At 41.3% G+C, this 15056-nt stretch overlaps 1 pseudogene; it reads right to left on the bottom strand.

Annotated features, from left to right (window-relative positions):
• The window catches only part of LOC128688966 (glutamate receptor ionotropic, kainate 2-like), a 250561-nt pseudogene that overhangs the window by 27807 nt on the left and 207698 nt on the right, over window positions 1-15056 (bottom strand).

Raw genomic sequence — 15056 nt, 5'->3', positions numbered from 1 at the left:
GTAGGCCAGTGCTGCACTAGGTTATGGTGCTGGAACTGCGAGAGTCTCCCATTCGGTGTTGGCACTAGTGTAGATAGGGTCCTGTATTCCTACTGAGTCACCGAGGTTGTCTGGAAGAGTTTGTTTTATTAACTCGTTTTGATGCTATGGAAGAGTATAGGAAAGATGGTAGGGAAATCTGGGAGGATTTGCGTATTCCCAGCCCCCCCAAGCCTGACTGGAAGTGAAGCTTGCAACCACCGTCCATCTTCAAGGGAAAGATTTAATACACTCTCTAGCATGGCCTTTAGCAGGGAGTCATATTCCTTGAGTTTCGGACTGCTGAAGGTTGGAAAGCGTCTCAGGAAGTATTTAAGTTTTGTAATAGACAGGTACCTGGTGAGTAGGTAGAAGGCATTATGTGTATGAATGTCTTTCATCCTGCCTTCCATCGTCTTGAGGTGTGAGAATCTCTTTTCTAGGATCTGGTCAATGGCACTGGGCCCAAGAGGAGCACCAAAAAGAGTGCTGCTGGCTGGATCAGTGGCTTGTGCTCCTGGTAAAACAGCACTAATATTCTGAAAGTTAAGACACATATGCAACATCTGGATATCTTTATTGTAGACGTTTCGTCATCCAGTGGCTTTATCAATACAGATTCTAGGATATAATTAGAAGACAGTAGAACTCTATACAAAAGATGAGGTAATCAGTCCCTCAGCCTTGGAGTTAGTGTTCACAGCATCGTGGTGGTGGAGAATCTGGAGCAAAGGCAAGAAGACTGGCGGTTATATAGGCGTCAGTGGTTAAGGACGTGTAGCAGACGAGGGCATAGTCACTGGTAGGCGGGATTCCCCAGTGGAAGTAGGTCCTACCTAAAGGGATGGGTTAGTAAAAGCCTTGAAGAAGGTCTTGTAGATGTCCTCTATCCTCTTCACGGCCGCTACAACTAACCCATCCCTTTGGGTAGGACCTACTTCCACTGGGGAATCCCGCCTACCAGTGACTATGCCCTCGTCTGCTACACGTCCTTATCCACTGACGCCTATATAACCGCCAGTCTTCTTGCCTTTGCTCCAGATTCTCCACCACCACGATGCTGTGAATCTGTATTGATAAAGCCACTGGATGGCGAAACGTCTACAATAAAGATATCCAGATGTTGCACATGTGTCTTAACTTTCACATTGTCGGTGTTTTATACCTTTCTTGCACAACTAATATTCTGAATGATTTGTCGATTGGTAGGATTTAAAGATAGGCCCAGGCTCTCTCCCATGTCTTTAATTTTTATGATGTCCTCTAGGAGAGATTCCGTAGTGCCAGCTAGGGTACCATCATATAAGAACCAGATTTTGAGCTCACTGGACAAAGCTTCTGTGACTTCCTTGATGACCAAACAGAAGAAAAAAGAGTCGAGAGGGTCACCCTGTTGCACACCTTCACACGGCTCAGTTTCATGGTCCCCAAACAACCGTTTAGAAGTCACACTATAACACGATTTTATGGAGGGGTAGAGGGAAGGGAAGTGTCTAGAAACTGCTTAGAGAGCGGCATCCCTTCTAAGTTGAAAGCGTTGGCAAAGTCCAAACTGATCAAGGCTTTTTCATCTGACATGTTGTTGATGTATGTCAGTGCTGCATGAGCAGCTGCTTCACAGCCTTGTTGAACACCAAAACTGAGCTGAGTTGGTTTTAACACTGCAGCAGCCTCTTGACTCACCAGTCTTACTGCTGCCATGGCGACAAGACACCGAAGGGTGTTACCCACTGCAATGGGCCTGATTCCTCCATCCTTATTCCGGAGGGCACATAGTGAGGCACCAAAGAAGAGGGATCTAATGGTTCTGGGACACCGCCAGCCAGGCACACATTGGAAAATTTGGTGAGTTCAGACAACAGCTTCTCTGAAGAATCACCAAGTGCTGGATTGAGCATTTGTTTAAAGTGTTGTGGCCTTAAACCGGTGAAACCTCCTGCTGAGCCCTGTGGAAATGAAATAACAGTTTTATACACATCAGCATCCTGTAAGGTTAAATCTTCTTCACCTGCTGCAGTGTCAGGGAGGTCAATGTTGGTACTGGGAGCCCTGGGTGGATGTTTGTCCTTCAGCGCTTGTGCAGTAACGATGCCTTTCTGGGCCATGGTGTCTTCACTGGTTACATGCCTCAGTGCTCCAGTAGTATTACCCTCTTTTATTTTTTGCTAATTTGAAGCATCAAGTGTTCTATTGTTGGCATTCGCCCAGCGGGTGTTTGTCACCCTGGAGGGGAGACGGATAAGTTGACATCTCCAGGGAATACATTTATTGCCCTAATAACAGATGTTGCTAGAAACTTGTTTCTCCTTGGTGGGACAGGCAGACAGGTATTGCCAAATAGCAGTAGGTTGTGCCAGGATTCGTTATTTGCATGGAAATCGTTGACTTTCTTCAAGAGGTCAGCGAATTTGCTAGCAGCCTGTGGGCGAGCTGTTTTGTGCATGTGTGTCGGCGTCCTGTTGGATGTTAATTTGATTGCAGATTTGAGGTCCTCTGTAGAGGTGAAGTCACGGTAGCTGTCAGCGCTGTCTGCTGGAAGGAGCTGTTGGTTATTCCCATTTAAAGCCCTCCGGGAGTCTAGACATCCATTGTATGCATGAATGTTGCCATTTGAGGGACTGAGTGCACACTCCCCGTGGCACACCTGGCATAGGCCTGTCGTGAAGATTTCTGGGAACCCGGCACATGTTGTGACATTGCTAACATCGTGGGCGTGGGAGGGCGCCAGCTGTGGAATGACGGGTGAAGGACAGCATGGATGCATGAGGGATGTGAAAGAGGGAGTAGGGAGCTGTAATGAGAGTAATTGGTGGGGGACTAAAAGGCAACACCCTTGGTCAGGATGGCAGGAGGTTTAGACCGGGATGTTGGGAGGGGACCAGGGATGGGTGGCGAGGGAAGTGGCCCTATCTGTTCACTAATGATGCACATCACTGACTAAATTTAGGTAATTGTTATACACGTATTATTCCATTTAGAAAAACCCTCGCCATATGCCACACTAATCACCATGCTCTCACTATTAACCGAGGTGTTCTGTTGAATATCCAGTGATAGGGAATCCTGAGCGACAACCCCCCCCCCCAACTTTGCAACCCTGGCCGAACGCAGAGGGTAAACAATTCTCTACACCTCCGCTAGCAGGTTTCCCTCAAGACCACCACTTCCTGGAGTTTACCTGGAGTTTACCTGGAGTTTACCTGGAGTTTACCTGGAGTTTACCTGGAGTTTACCTGGAGAGAGTTCCGGGGGTCAACGCCCCCGTGGCCCGGTCTGTGACCAGGCCTCAATCCAACGTACGAGCCACAGCCCGGCTGGTCAGGTACTGACTTTAGGTGTTTGTCCAGTGCCTGCTTGAAGACAGCCAGGGGTCTATTGGTAATCCCCCTTATGTATGCTGGGAGGCAGCCGAACAGTCTTGGGCCCCTGACACTTATTGTGTTGTCTCTTAACGTGCTAGTGACACCCCTGCTTTTCATTGGGGAAATGTTGCATCGTCTGCCGAGTATTTTGCTTCCTACATGCTTCCTACATGCTTCCTACATGCTTCCTACATGCTTCCTACATGCACACTGTACTTTCACTGATACAGAAGCAAAGGCCTTATGCAGAGGATTGTCACGACTCTGTAATCTCCGGTGGATACTCACGATGATGTCTGCCGAAACTGGCACTTGCCAGCCATGTTGGTTCTTGGTTTACACACAAAATGTTTGGAGCACCACAAACTGGCTCCCTTCTGATGAAAACTTAGAAAACTTACCTAACCTTGTTATAACAAGCGCATTTTAATTTAGCCTAATCCAGCGAAATATATTTTAGATACGTTTACAATATTTTAATAATAAACACAATGAAATATTTCTAGCCACGAGTTGTTTTGCTTACACTTATAACAATATACACAGACCTTCCAGCGGAACTGATTTCTGACCTTGATTCTGACTAATTCTGAAATCGTTTAATTATAACGAAATGTTAGTTTCGAAATATCAGTGTCGCACAGCATGCAAATTTTGTCTTTATTTAAACGCTAAAAAATGACCAATACATTTCTTTAGGAGCCACCGACCTGTGTTACACTGTGAGATCTGTACCTGCGTAACAATAACTGGAATGTTACGAATTTCCTATGGTATGACTCACGAAATCGTAATGACACGATTGCAAACAAACCATACCCCGGCTGGGATTGAACCCGCGGTCAGCGACGGGCTGGAGTTTTGAGACTCTTTGATCGCGGGTTCAATCCCAGCCGGGGTATGGTTTGGTTTCTTATGGTAATTCCCTGTAGATTGAAACGCGGTAATATAGTGTAAGCTTTGTGTTGCTGTATATCCGTAAAGTGGAAGCAACATTAGCATATTACAGGAAATGTCACAGCGATGCGGAAAGTGAAGACAACAACGTATTCACATAACAATTAAGAAACATCATTGTAGGTTCTCATTTAGGCAAGTGAAATGGGAATTTTCTGTGTGTCGATAAAAATGTTACAATAAACACTAGGAGGAAATGGGTTACATGATATTTGAAAGTAATGATGTATGACTTGCGTTCTGGAAATCATGATAGACTTGATGAAAATGAGGAAATAAACGAGAGATACCAGTAAGGGGAGCCAGGGAACCTGTGGACGTGAAGTCCCGTTACCTGGCAGGTACCTCCACCTCGTTTCTCCTTCCACCACTTGCGCTTGAGAGTGTGTAGTCTGCCAACCTCCTGCAACTTGAGCACCGCAGAGTTGAGCAACGTCCGGTACGGTGATCCTGTTGTTCAAGTGTGGGAACCCACAACATTCACGTGTTTCCCAATAATATAAAACATAGGTTAAAAGAGATATAATTATGTTCACAGAAGCAGCACATAATATAGACTAAAGGTTTTCTTCCGTCTTGAACAGACTTTGCAATTAAAAGTAATTTATCTTGTAATGTGTTTTATGTAGCATGTGTACAATTATGTAATATACTCAGCTGTGTTATTATCAAACTTTTTAAATAATTCATATGTTAACCTTTATAGATAACACAAACAAGAAATACATACATACATATATATATATATATATATGTATATATATATATATATATATATATATATATATATATATATATATATATATATATATATATATATATATATATTTATATATATATATATATATATACATATATATATATATATATATATATATATATATATATATATATATATATATATATATATATATATATATATATATATATATATATATAGTGGAAAAGAATCTTTCCTCCGTAAGCCATGCGTGTCGTATGAGGCGACTAAAATGCCGGGAGCAATGGGCTAGTAACCCCTTCTCCTGTATACAATTACTAAAAAAGAGAAGAAGAAAAACTTTATAAAACTGGGTTGCTTAAATGTGCGTGGATGTAGTGCGGATGACAAGAAACAGATGATTGCTGATGTTATGAATGAAAAGAAGTTGGATGTCCTGGCCCTAAGCGAAACAAAGCTGAAGGGGGTAGGAGAGTTTCAGTGGGGGGAAATAAATGGGATTAAATCTGGAGTATCTGAGAGAGTTAGAGCAAAGGAAGGGGTAGCAGTAATGTTAAATGATCAGTTATGGAAGGAGAAAAGAGAATATGAATGTGTAAATTCAAGAATTATGTGGATTAAAGTAAAGGTTGGATGCGAGAAGTGGGTCATAATAAGCGTGTATGCACCTGGAGAAGAGAGGAATGCAGAGGAGAGAGAGAGATTTTGGGAGATGTTAAGTGAATGTATAGGAGCCTTTGAACCAAGTGAGAGAGTAATTGTGGTAGGGGACTTGAATGCTAAAGTAGGAGAAACTTTTAGAGAGGGTGTGGTAGGTAAGTTTGGGGTGCCAGGTGTAAATGATAATGGGAGCCCTTTGATTGAACTTTGTATAGAAAGGGGTTTAGTTATAGGTAATACATATTTTAAGAAAAAGAGGATAAATAAGTATACACGATATGATGTAGGGCGAAATGACAGTAGTTTGTTGGATTATGTATTGGTAGATAAAAGACTGTTGAGTAGACTTCAGGATGTACATGTTTATAGAGGGGCCACAGATATATCAGATCACTTTCTAGTTGTAGCTACACTGAGAGTAAAAGGTAGATGGGATACAAGGAGAATAGAAGCATCAGGGAAGAGAGAGGTGAAGGTTTATAAACTAAAAGAGGAGGCAGTTAGGGTAAGATATAAACAGCTATTGGAGGATAGATGGGCTAATGAGAGCATAGGCAATGGGGTCGAAGAGGTATGGGGTAGGTTTAAAAATGTAGTGTTAGAGTGTTCAGCAGAAGTTTGTGGTTACAGGAAAGTGGGTGCAGGAGGGAAGAGGAGCGATTGGTGGAATGATGATGTAAAGAGAGTAGTAAGGGAGAAAAAGTTAGCATATGAGAAGTTTTTACAAAGTAGAAGTGATGCAAGGAGGGAAGAGTATATGGAGAAAAAGAGAGAAGTTAAGAGAGTGGTGAAGCAATGTAAAAAGAGAGCAAATGAGAGAGTGGGTGAGATGTTATCAACAAATTTTGTTGAAAATAAAAAAAAGTTTTGGAGTGAGATTAACAAGTTAAGAAAGCCTAGAGAACAAATGGATTTGTCAGTTAAAAATAGGAGAGGAGAGTTATTAAATGGAGAGTTAGAGGTATTGGGAAGATGGAAGGAATATTTTGAGGAATTGTTAAATGTTGATGAAGATAGGGAAGCTGTGATTTCGTGTATAGGGCAAGGAGGAATAACATCTTGTAGGAGTGAGGAAGAGCCAGTTGTGAGTGTGGGGGAAGTTCGTGAGGCAGTAGGTAAAATGAAAGGGGGTAAGGCAGCCGGGATTGATGGGATAAAGATAGAAATGTTAAAAGCAGGTGGGGATATAGTTTTGGAGTGGTTGGTGCAATTATTTAATAAATGTATGGAAGAGGGTAAGGTACCTAGGGATTGGCAGAGAGCATGCATAGTTCCTTTGTATAAAGGCAAAGGGGATAAAAGAGAGTGCAAAAATTATAGGGGGATAAGTCTGTTGAGTGTACCTGGTAAAGTGTATGGTAGAGTTATAATTGAAAGAATTAAGAGTAAGACGGAGAATAGGATAGCAGATGAACAAGGAGGCTTTAGGAAAGGTAGGGGGTGTGTGGACCAGGTGTTTACAGTGAAACATATAAGTGAACAGTATTTAGATAAGGCTAAAGTGGTCTTTGTGGCATTTATGGATTTGGAAAAGGCGTATGACAGGGTGGATAGGGGGGCAATGTGGCAGATGTTGCAAGTGTATGGTGTAGGAGGTAGGTTACTGAAAGCAGTGAAGAGTTTTTACGAGGATAGTGAGGCTCAAGTTAGAGTATGTAGGAAAGAGGGAAATTTTTTCCCAGTAAAAGTAGGCCTTAGACAAGGATGTGTGATGTCACCGTGGTTGTTTAATATATTTATAGATGGGGTTGTAAGAGAAGTAAATGCGAGGGTCTTGGCAAGAGGCGTGGAGTTAAAAGATAAAGAATCACACACAAAGTGGGAGTTGTCACAGCTGCTCTTTGCTGATGACACTGTGCTCTTGGGAGATTCTGAAGAGAAGTTGCAGAGATTGGTGGATGAATTTGGTAGGGTGTGCAAAAGAAGAAAATTAAAGGTGAATACAGGAAAGAGTAAGGTTATGAGGATAACAAAAAGATTAGGTGATGAAAGATTGAATATCAGATTGGAGGGAGAGAGTATGGAGGAGGTGAACGTATTCAGATATTTGGGAGTGGACGTGTCAGCGGATGGGTCTATGAAAGATGAGGTGAATCATAGAATTGATGAGGGAAAAAGAGTGAGTGGTGCACTTAGGAGTCTGTGGAGACAAAGAACTTTGTCCTTGGAGGCAAAGAGGGGAATGTATGAGAGTATAGTTTTACCAACGCTCTTATATGGGTGTGAAGCGTGGGTGATGAATGTTGCAGCGAGGAGAAGGCTGGAGGCAGTGGAGATGTCATGTCTGAGGGCAATGTGTGGTGTGAATATAATGCAGAGAATTCGTAGTTTGGAAGTTAGGAGGAGGTGCGGGATTACCAAAACTGTTGTCCAGAGGGCTGAGGAAGGGTTGTTGAGGTGGTTCGGACATGTAGAGAGAATGGAGCGAAACAGAATGACTTCAAGAGTGTATCAGTCTGTAGTGGAAGGAAGGCGGGGTAGGGGTCGGCCTAGGAAGGGTTGGAGGGAGGGGGGTAAAGGAGGTTTTGTGTGCGAGGGGCTTGGACTTCCATCAGGCATGCGTGAGCATGTTTGATAGGAGTGAATGGAGACGAATGGTTTTTAATACTTGACGTGCTGTTGGAGTGTGAGCAAAGTAACATTTATGAAGGGATTCAGGGAAACCGGCAGGCCGGACTTGAGTCCTGGAGATGGGAAGTACAGTGCCTGCACTCTGAAGGAGGGGTGTTAATGTTGCAGTTTAAAAACTGTAGTGTAAAGCACCCTTCTGGCAAGACAGTGATGGAGTGAATGATGGTGAAAGTTTTTCTTTTTCGGGCCACCCTGCCTTGGTGGGAATCGGCCAGTGTGATAATAAAAAAAAAAAATATATATACATATATATGTATATATAAGGTAAGGTACCTAGAGATTGGCAGAGAGCATGCATAGTTCCTTTGTATAAAGGCAAAGGGGACAAAAGAGAGTGCAAAAATTATAGGGGGATAAATAACAAAAAGGCACAATACCGTGATTGGAACGATACATTAATAACTTCCCCTTTCACGCACCTCTGTGCGCTTGCTCTCCCTCTGTGGGCATCTAGCTCTCTTGCAGTGCTCCCCTTCCTTTGTTTTTGTTTTTGACTAGCTCGTCATCCTTATTTCCCACTTCTGCCACTACCACTACTACTACCTCTTCTTCTTCTACTACTACTACAACTACTGATGAAATTAAGACACATGTGCGGCGTCTGGTTGTCTTTGTTGTGGACGTTTCGCCATCCAGTGGCTGGCTGGATGGCGAAACGTCTACGATGGGGATGCCCGGGTGTTGTGCATGTGTCTTAATTTCATCTTGTCGGTATTATATACAATTCTTGTACTACTACTACTACTACCTCCACCTCTTCCTGCCTATATATAGCCGTCCTGCTGCACCTCTGTTAGTGTGACTTTGTCAATGGTCCAAGTCGGACCGAAACGTCGTCGTAAACTTCTCTCTTTTATGTGCGGGTTATTTGTGTATAGGGGGATAAGTCTGTTGAGTATACCTGGTAAAGTGTATGGTAGAGTTATTATTGAAAGAATTAAGAGTAATTCGGAGAATAGGATAGCAGATGAACAAGGAGGCTTTAGGAAAGGTAGGGGGTGTGTGGACCATGTGTTTACAGTGAAACATATAAGTGAACAGTATTTAGATAAGGCTAAAGAGGTTTTTGTGGCATTTATGGATTTGGAAAAGGCGTATGACAGGGTGGATAGAGGGGCAATGTGGCAGATGTTGCAGGTGTATGGTGTAGGAGGTAGGTTACTGAAAGCAGTGAAGAGTTTTTACGAGGATAGTGAGGCTCAAGTTAGAGAATGTAGGAAAGAGGGAGATTATTTCCCGGTAAAAGTAGGCCTTAGACAAGGATGTGTGATGTCACGGTGGTTGTTCAATATATTTATAGATGGGGTTGTAAGAGTAAATGCGAGGGTCTTGGCAAGAGGCGTGGAGTTAAAAGATAAAGAATCACACATAAAGTGGGAGTTGTCACAGTTGCTCTTTGCTGATGACACTGTGCTCTTGGGAGATTCTGAAGAGAAGTTGCAGAGGTTGGTGGATGAATTTGGTAGGGTATGTAAAAGAAGAAAATTAAAAGTGAATACAGGAAAGAGTAAGATTATGAGGATAACTAAAAGATTATGTGATGAAAGATTGGATATCAGATTGGAGGGAGAGAGTATGGAGGAGGTGAATGTATTCAGATATTTGGGAGTGGACGTGTCAGCGGATGGGTCTATGAAAGATGAGGTGAATCATAGAATTGATGAGGGGAAAAGGGTGAGCGGTGCACTTAGGAGTCTGTGGAGACAAAGAACATTGTCCTTGGAGGCAAAGAGGGGTATGTATGAGAGTATAGTTTTGCCAACACTCTTATATGGGTGTGAAGCATGGGTGATGAATGTTGCAGCGAGGAGAAGGCTGGAGGTAGTGGAGATATCATGTCTGAGGGCAATGTGTGGTGTGAATATAATGCAGAGAATTCGCAGTTTGGAAGTTAGGAGGAGGTGCCGGATTAGAAAAACTGCTGTCCAGAGGGCTGAGGAAGGGTTGTTGAGGTGGTTCGAACATGTAGAGAGAATGGAGCGAAACAAAATGACTTCAAGAGTGTATCAGTCTGTAGTGGAAGGAAGGCGGGGTAGGGGTCGGCCTAGGAATGGTTGGAGGGAGGGGGTAAAGGAGGTTGTGTGTGCGAGGGGCTTGGACTTTCAGCGGGCATGCATGAGCGTGTTTGATAGGAGTGAATGGAGACAAATGGTTTTTAATACTTGACGTGCTGTTGGAGTGTGAGCAAAGTAAAATTTATGAAGGGGTTCAGGGAAACCGGCAGGCCGGACTTGAGTCCTGGAGATGGGAAGTACAGTTCCTGCACTCTGAAGGAGGGGTCTTAATGTTGCAGTTTAAAAACTGTAGTGTAAAGCACCCTTCTGGCAAGACAGTGATGGAGTGAATGATGGTGAAAGTTTTTCTTTTTCGGGCCACCCTGCCTTGGTGGGAATCGGCCATTGTGTTAATATAATATAATATATATATATGTATATATATATATATATATATATATATATATATATATATATATATATATATATATATATATATATATATATATATATATATGTATGTATATATATATATAATATATATATATATATATATATATATATATATATATATATATATATATATATATATATATATATATATGTATATATATATATATATATAAATATATATGTATATATATATATATATATATATATATATATATATATATATATATATATATATATATATATATATATATATATATATATAAACACCTCGGCCGTTTCCCAACAAGGTAGGGAAGCATATAGGAGTCTTTACTGAGGAATCGTTTCGCCACACAGTAGCTTCATCAGTCCCTTAGCCTGACTAAGGGACTAATTACCTCAAACTCCTCCTCCCTTTACACCGTTCTTCTTTGTGTTGGACTGATGAAGCCTCTGTGTGGCGAAACGTTTCCTCAATAAAGATTCCTTAATGTTGCAAAAGTGTCTTATTCTTCAACTTGTCAGTTTCCTAAACTATTTATCACATTCTCTTTTGTTTGCCTTCGTAAAAAGGAACTATGCATGTTCTCTGTCAATCCCCAGGTACCTTCCTCTCTTCCATACATTTATTAAGTAAAAGCAGGAACCACACCAGAACTACATCCTCATCTACTTTTAACATTTCTGTATTGATCCCATCAATCGCAGCTGCTCTACCCCCTTTTATTTTACCCACAGCCTCATGCACCTCTCTCACACTCACATCTGACTTTTCCTCACTCCTAAAAGATTTTATACCTCCCTGATCAATGCTTGAAATCACAGCTTCCATCTCCTCATCAATATTTAACAATTCCTCAAAATATTTCCTCAATCTTCCTAATACCTCCAACTCATCTTAAAATATCACAAAATCACTCTTCAATTTTTAACTCTCGAATCCATTCGTTCTCTAGGCTTTCTAAACTTATTGATCTCACTCTAAATTTTTATTGTCAACTAAATTTGATAACAGCTCAACACTCACTCTCTCATTCGTTCACTTTACCTCATGATCTTCCAGCCAAAAAAAGAATCTATGTACAGTATCGGAAATTTGAAACCTCAAAATAAATAAAATAAATGTAATATAAGGGGGTTTTGGGGTGTAGTAATAGCGTAGTAGATCTTACCTGGAGGAAGAGCTATACCGTAGCTCTTGGAGTCGAGAGGTCCCCCAACCTGAGTGAGGTCACAGTACCTCTCAGTGATGTACTCAATACTGGAGGATTCCATCATGAATGCGTACTGCCCATCGCCTTTTTGAACTCTCTTAACTCCTTCCTCATTTGACTTGGTGTAAACGGAAGGATTTTGAGATTCCATGAAGCTAAACATTCGCTGGTAAGTTGGCAACTTGGAATTACTGAAAATATATATATATCATTGATGAACGACCAGGTCTCTTACAAGCTACCATCTACTGATGCTATAATGATATTGACACACGTCGGTTGTTAATGCTGTGATTTATTGAAACACCAATAATAAAAATGACTTAAAATACGTAATCCAATATACACCTTTCATGGTATGGCGGGATAGCAACGCATAATGAGAGTTATCAATCTTTCGCAGCAAAAAAAAAAAAAAAAAAAAAAAAAGCCCACGGCATAATTATAGTGTATAGTGTAAAGTATCATAATAATAATAATAATAATAATAATAATAATAATAATAATAATAATAATATATCTTTATTTACTACAAGCACATGTACAAGGTGTACCGACCATAGCTGACACCAATGACATACTACTATATAGAAAGCCCTTTGTTATGCAGAGCATTTCGTGCAAATTAGGTCAGTTTTGTCCCAGGATGCGACCCACACCAGTCCACTAACACCCAGGTACCCATTTTACTGATGGGTGAACATAGACAACCGATGTAAGGATACATGTCCGATGTTTCTACCCCTACGCCGGGAATCAAACCTGGACCCTCGCCGTGTGAAGCGAGAGCTTTTGCCACCAGCCCACGGGCACTGTGGTGGCCTCCTGCCAAACTAGGGGTTAAATTGTTAACCTGCCGGCCTGCAGTTCCACGGGTACGTCAAAACCCAATGTGGGGACTGCTGAGCCGGCTTTAGAATCAGTATTCGCCTGACCATCTTACGGTGTATACCTACTGGTCTTAGTACTTACCTGACCACCTTATGGTATATATCTACTGGCAGTGGATGGTACTTATTTGACCATTTTACGGTATACTGGCAAGAGACAGTATTCACCTGACCACCATAGTGTGGCCTTAGAAGCAGTATTCGACCACCTGTAGCAAGTCGTGACGGAGCAGTGTGACACTAAAAGAAGATAGGGTCGGAGTGTGACACTGAAGAAAGGATGGGACCGTAGTGTGACACTGAAGAAAGGATGGGATCGTAGTGTGACACTGGAGGAAGAGACAGAGTGTGGCACTGATGTAAGAAAAGGGCGTAGTGTAACACTGAGAGACTGTAGTGTCGTGTGACACTGAAGAAAGGTAAGATAGCAGTGACACTGGGTGTCAGTGACTTGTTGGTCTCTGAGGAGAAACGCAGGGGTGATACTGAGGAAGGACTGTACCCTGTGTGGTAGGACGAACTGTCGTGTGATCCAGTGTATGATGTATATGTATAGATATGTTACTTATAATTTATTATTTTATCACGTACTGTGACACAGTGGTGTCAGGAATGTACCCTGTTTATGGTTGGGTCATGAATGAAATTATAATTTATTATTGTAACTTGTGTATATATATATATATATATGTATACATATATATATATATATATATATATATATATATATATATATATATATATATATATATACATATATATGTATACATATATATACATATGTAAGTTTGGGGTGCCAGGTGTAAATGATAATGGGAGCCCTTTGATTGATCTTTGTATAGAAAGGGGTTTAGTTATAGGTAATACATATTTTAAGAAAAAGAGGATAAATAAGTATACAAGATATGATGTAGGGCGAAATGACAGTAGTTTGTTGGATTATGTATTGGTAGATAAAAGACTGTTGAGTAGACTTCAGGATGTACATGTTTATAGAGGGGCCACAGATATATCAGATCACTTTCTAGTTGTAGCTACACTGAGAGTAAAAGGTAGATGGGATACAAGGAGAATAGAAGCATCAGGGAAGAGAGAGGTGAAGGTTTATAAACTAAAAGAGGAGGCAGTTAGGGTAAGATATAAACAGCTATTGGAGGATAGATGGGCTAATGAGAGCATAGGCAATGGGGTCGAAGAGGTATGGGGTAGGTTTAAAAATGTAGTGTTAGAGTGTTCAGCAGAAGTTTGTGGTTACAGGAAAGTGGGTGCAGGAGGGAAGAGGAGCGATTGGTGGAATGATGATGTAAAGAGAGTAGTAAGGGAGAAAAAGTTAGCATATGAGAAGTTTTTACAAAGTAGAAGTGATGCAAGGAGGGAAGAGTATATGGAGAAAAAGAGAGAGATTAAGAGAGTGGTGAAGCAATGTAAAAAGAGAGCAAATGAGAGAGTGGGTGAGATGTTATCAACAAATTTTGTTGAAAATAAGAAAGTTTTGGAGTGAGATTAACAAGTTAAGAAAGCCTAGAGAACAAATGGATTTGTCAGTTAAAAATAGGAGAGGAGAGTTATTAAATGGAGAGTTAGAGGTATTGGGAAGATGGAGGGAATATTTTGAGGAATTGTTAAATGTTGATGAAGATAGGGAAGCTGTGATTTCGTGTATAGGGCAAGGAGGAATAACATCTTGTAGGAGTGAGGAAGAGCCAGTTGTGAGTGTGGGGGAAGTTCGTGAGGCAGTAGGTAAAATGAAAGGGGGTAAGGCAGCCGGGATTGATGGGATAAAGATAGAAATGTTAAAAGCAGGTGGGGATATAGTTTTGGAGTGGTTGGTGCAATTATTTAATAAATGTATGGAAGAGGGTAAGGTACCTAGGGATTGGCAGAGAGCATGCATAGTTCCTTTGTATAAAGGCAAAGGGGATAAAAGAGAGTGCAAAAATTATAGGGGGATAAGTCTGTTGAGTATACCTGGTAAAGTGTATGGTAGAGTTATAAATGAAAGAATTAAGAGTAAGACGGAGAATAGGATAGCAGATGAACAAGGAGGCTTTAGGGGGTGTGTGGACCAGGTGTTTACAGTGAAACATATAAGTGAACAGTATTTAGATAAGGCTAAAGAGGTCTTTGTGGCATTTATGGATTTGGAAAAGGCGTATGACAGGGTGGATAGGGGGGCA

This window comes from Cherax quadricarinatus, chromosome 16 (assembly GCF_038502225.1).
Source record: "Cherax quadricarinatus isolate ZL_2023a chromosome 16, ASM3850222v1, whole genome shotgun sequence".
NCBI lineage: Eukaryota > Metazoa > Arthropoda > Malacostraca > Decapoda > Parastacidae > Cherax > Cherax quadricarinatus.
The sequence above is the reverse complement of the archived record's forward strand: the minus strand, read 5'-3'. Positions and strand labels throughout refer to the sequence as shown.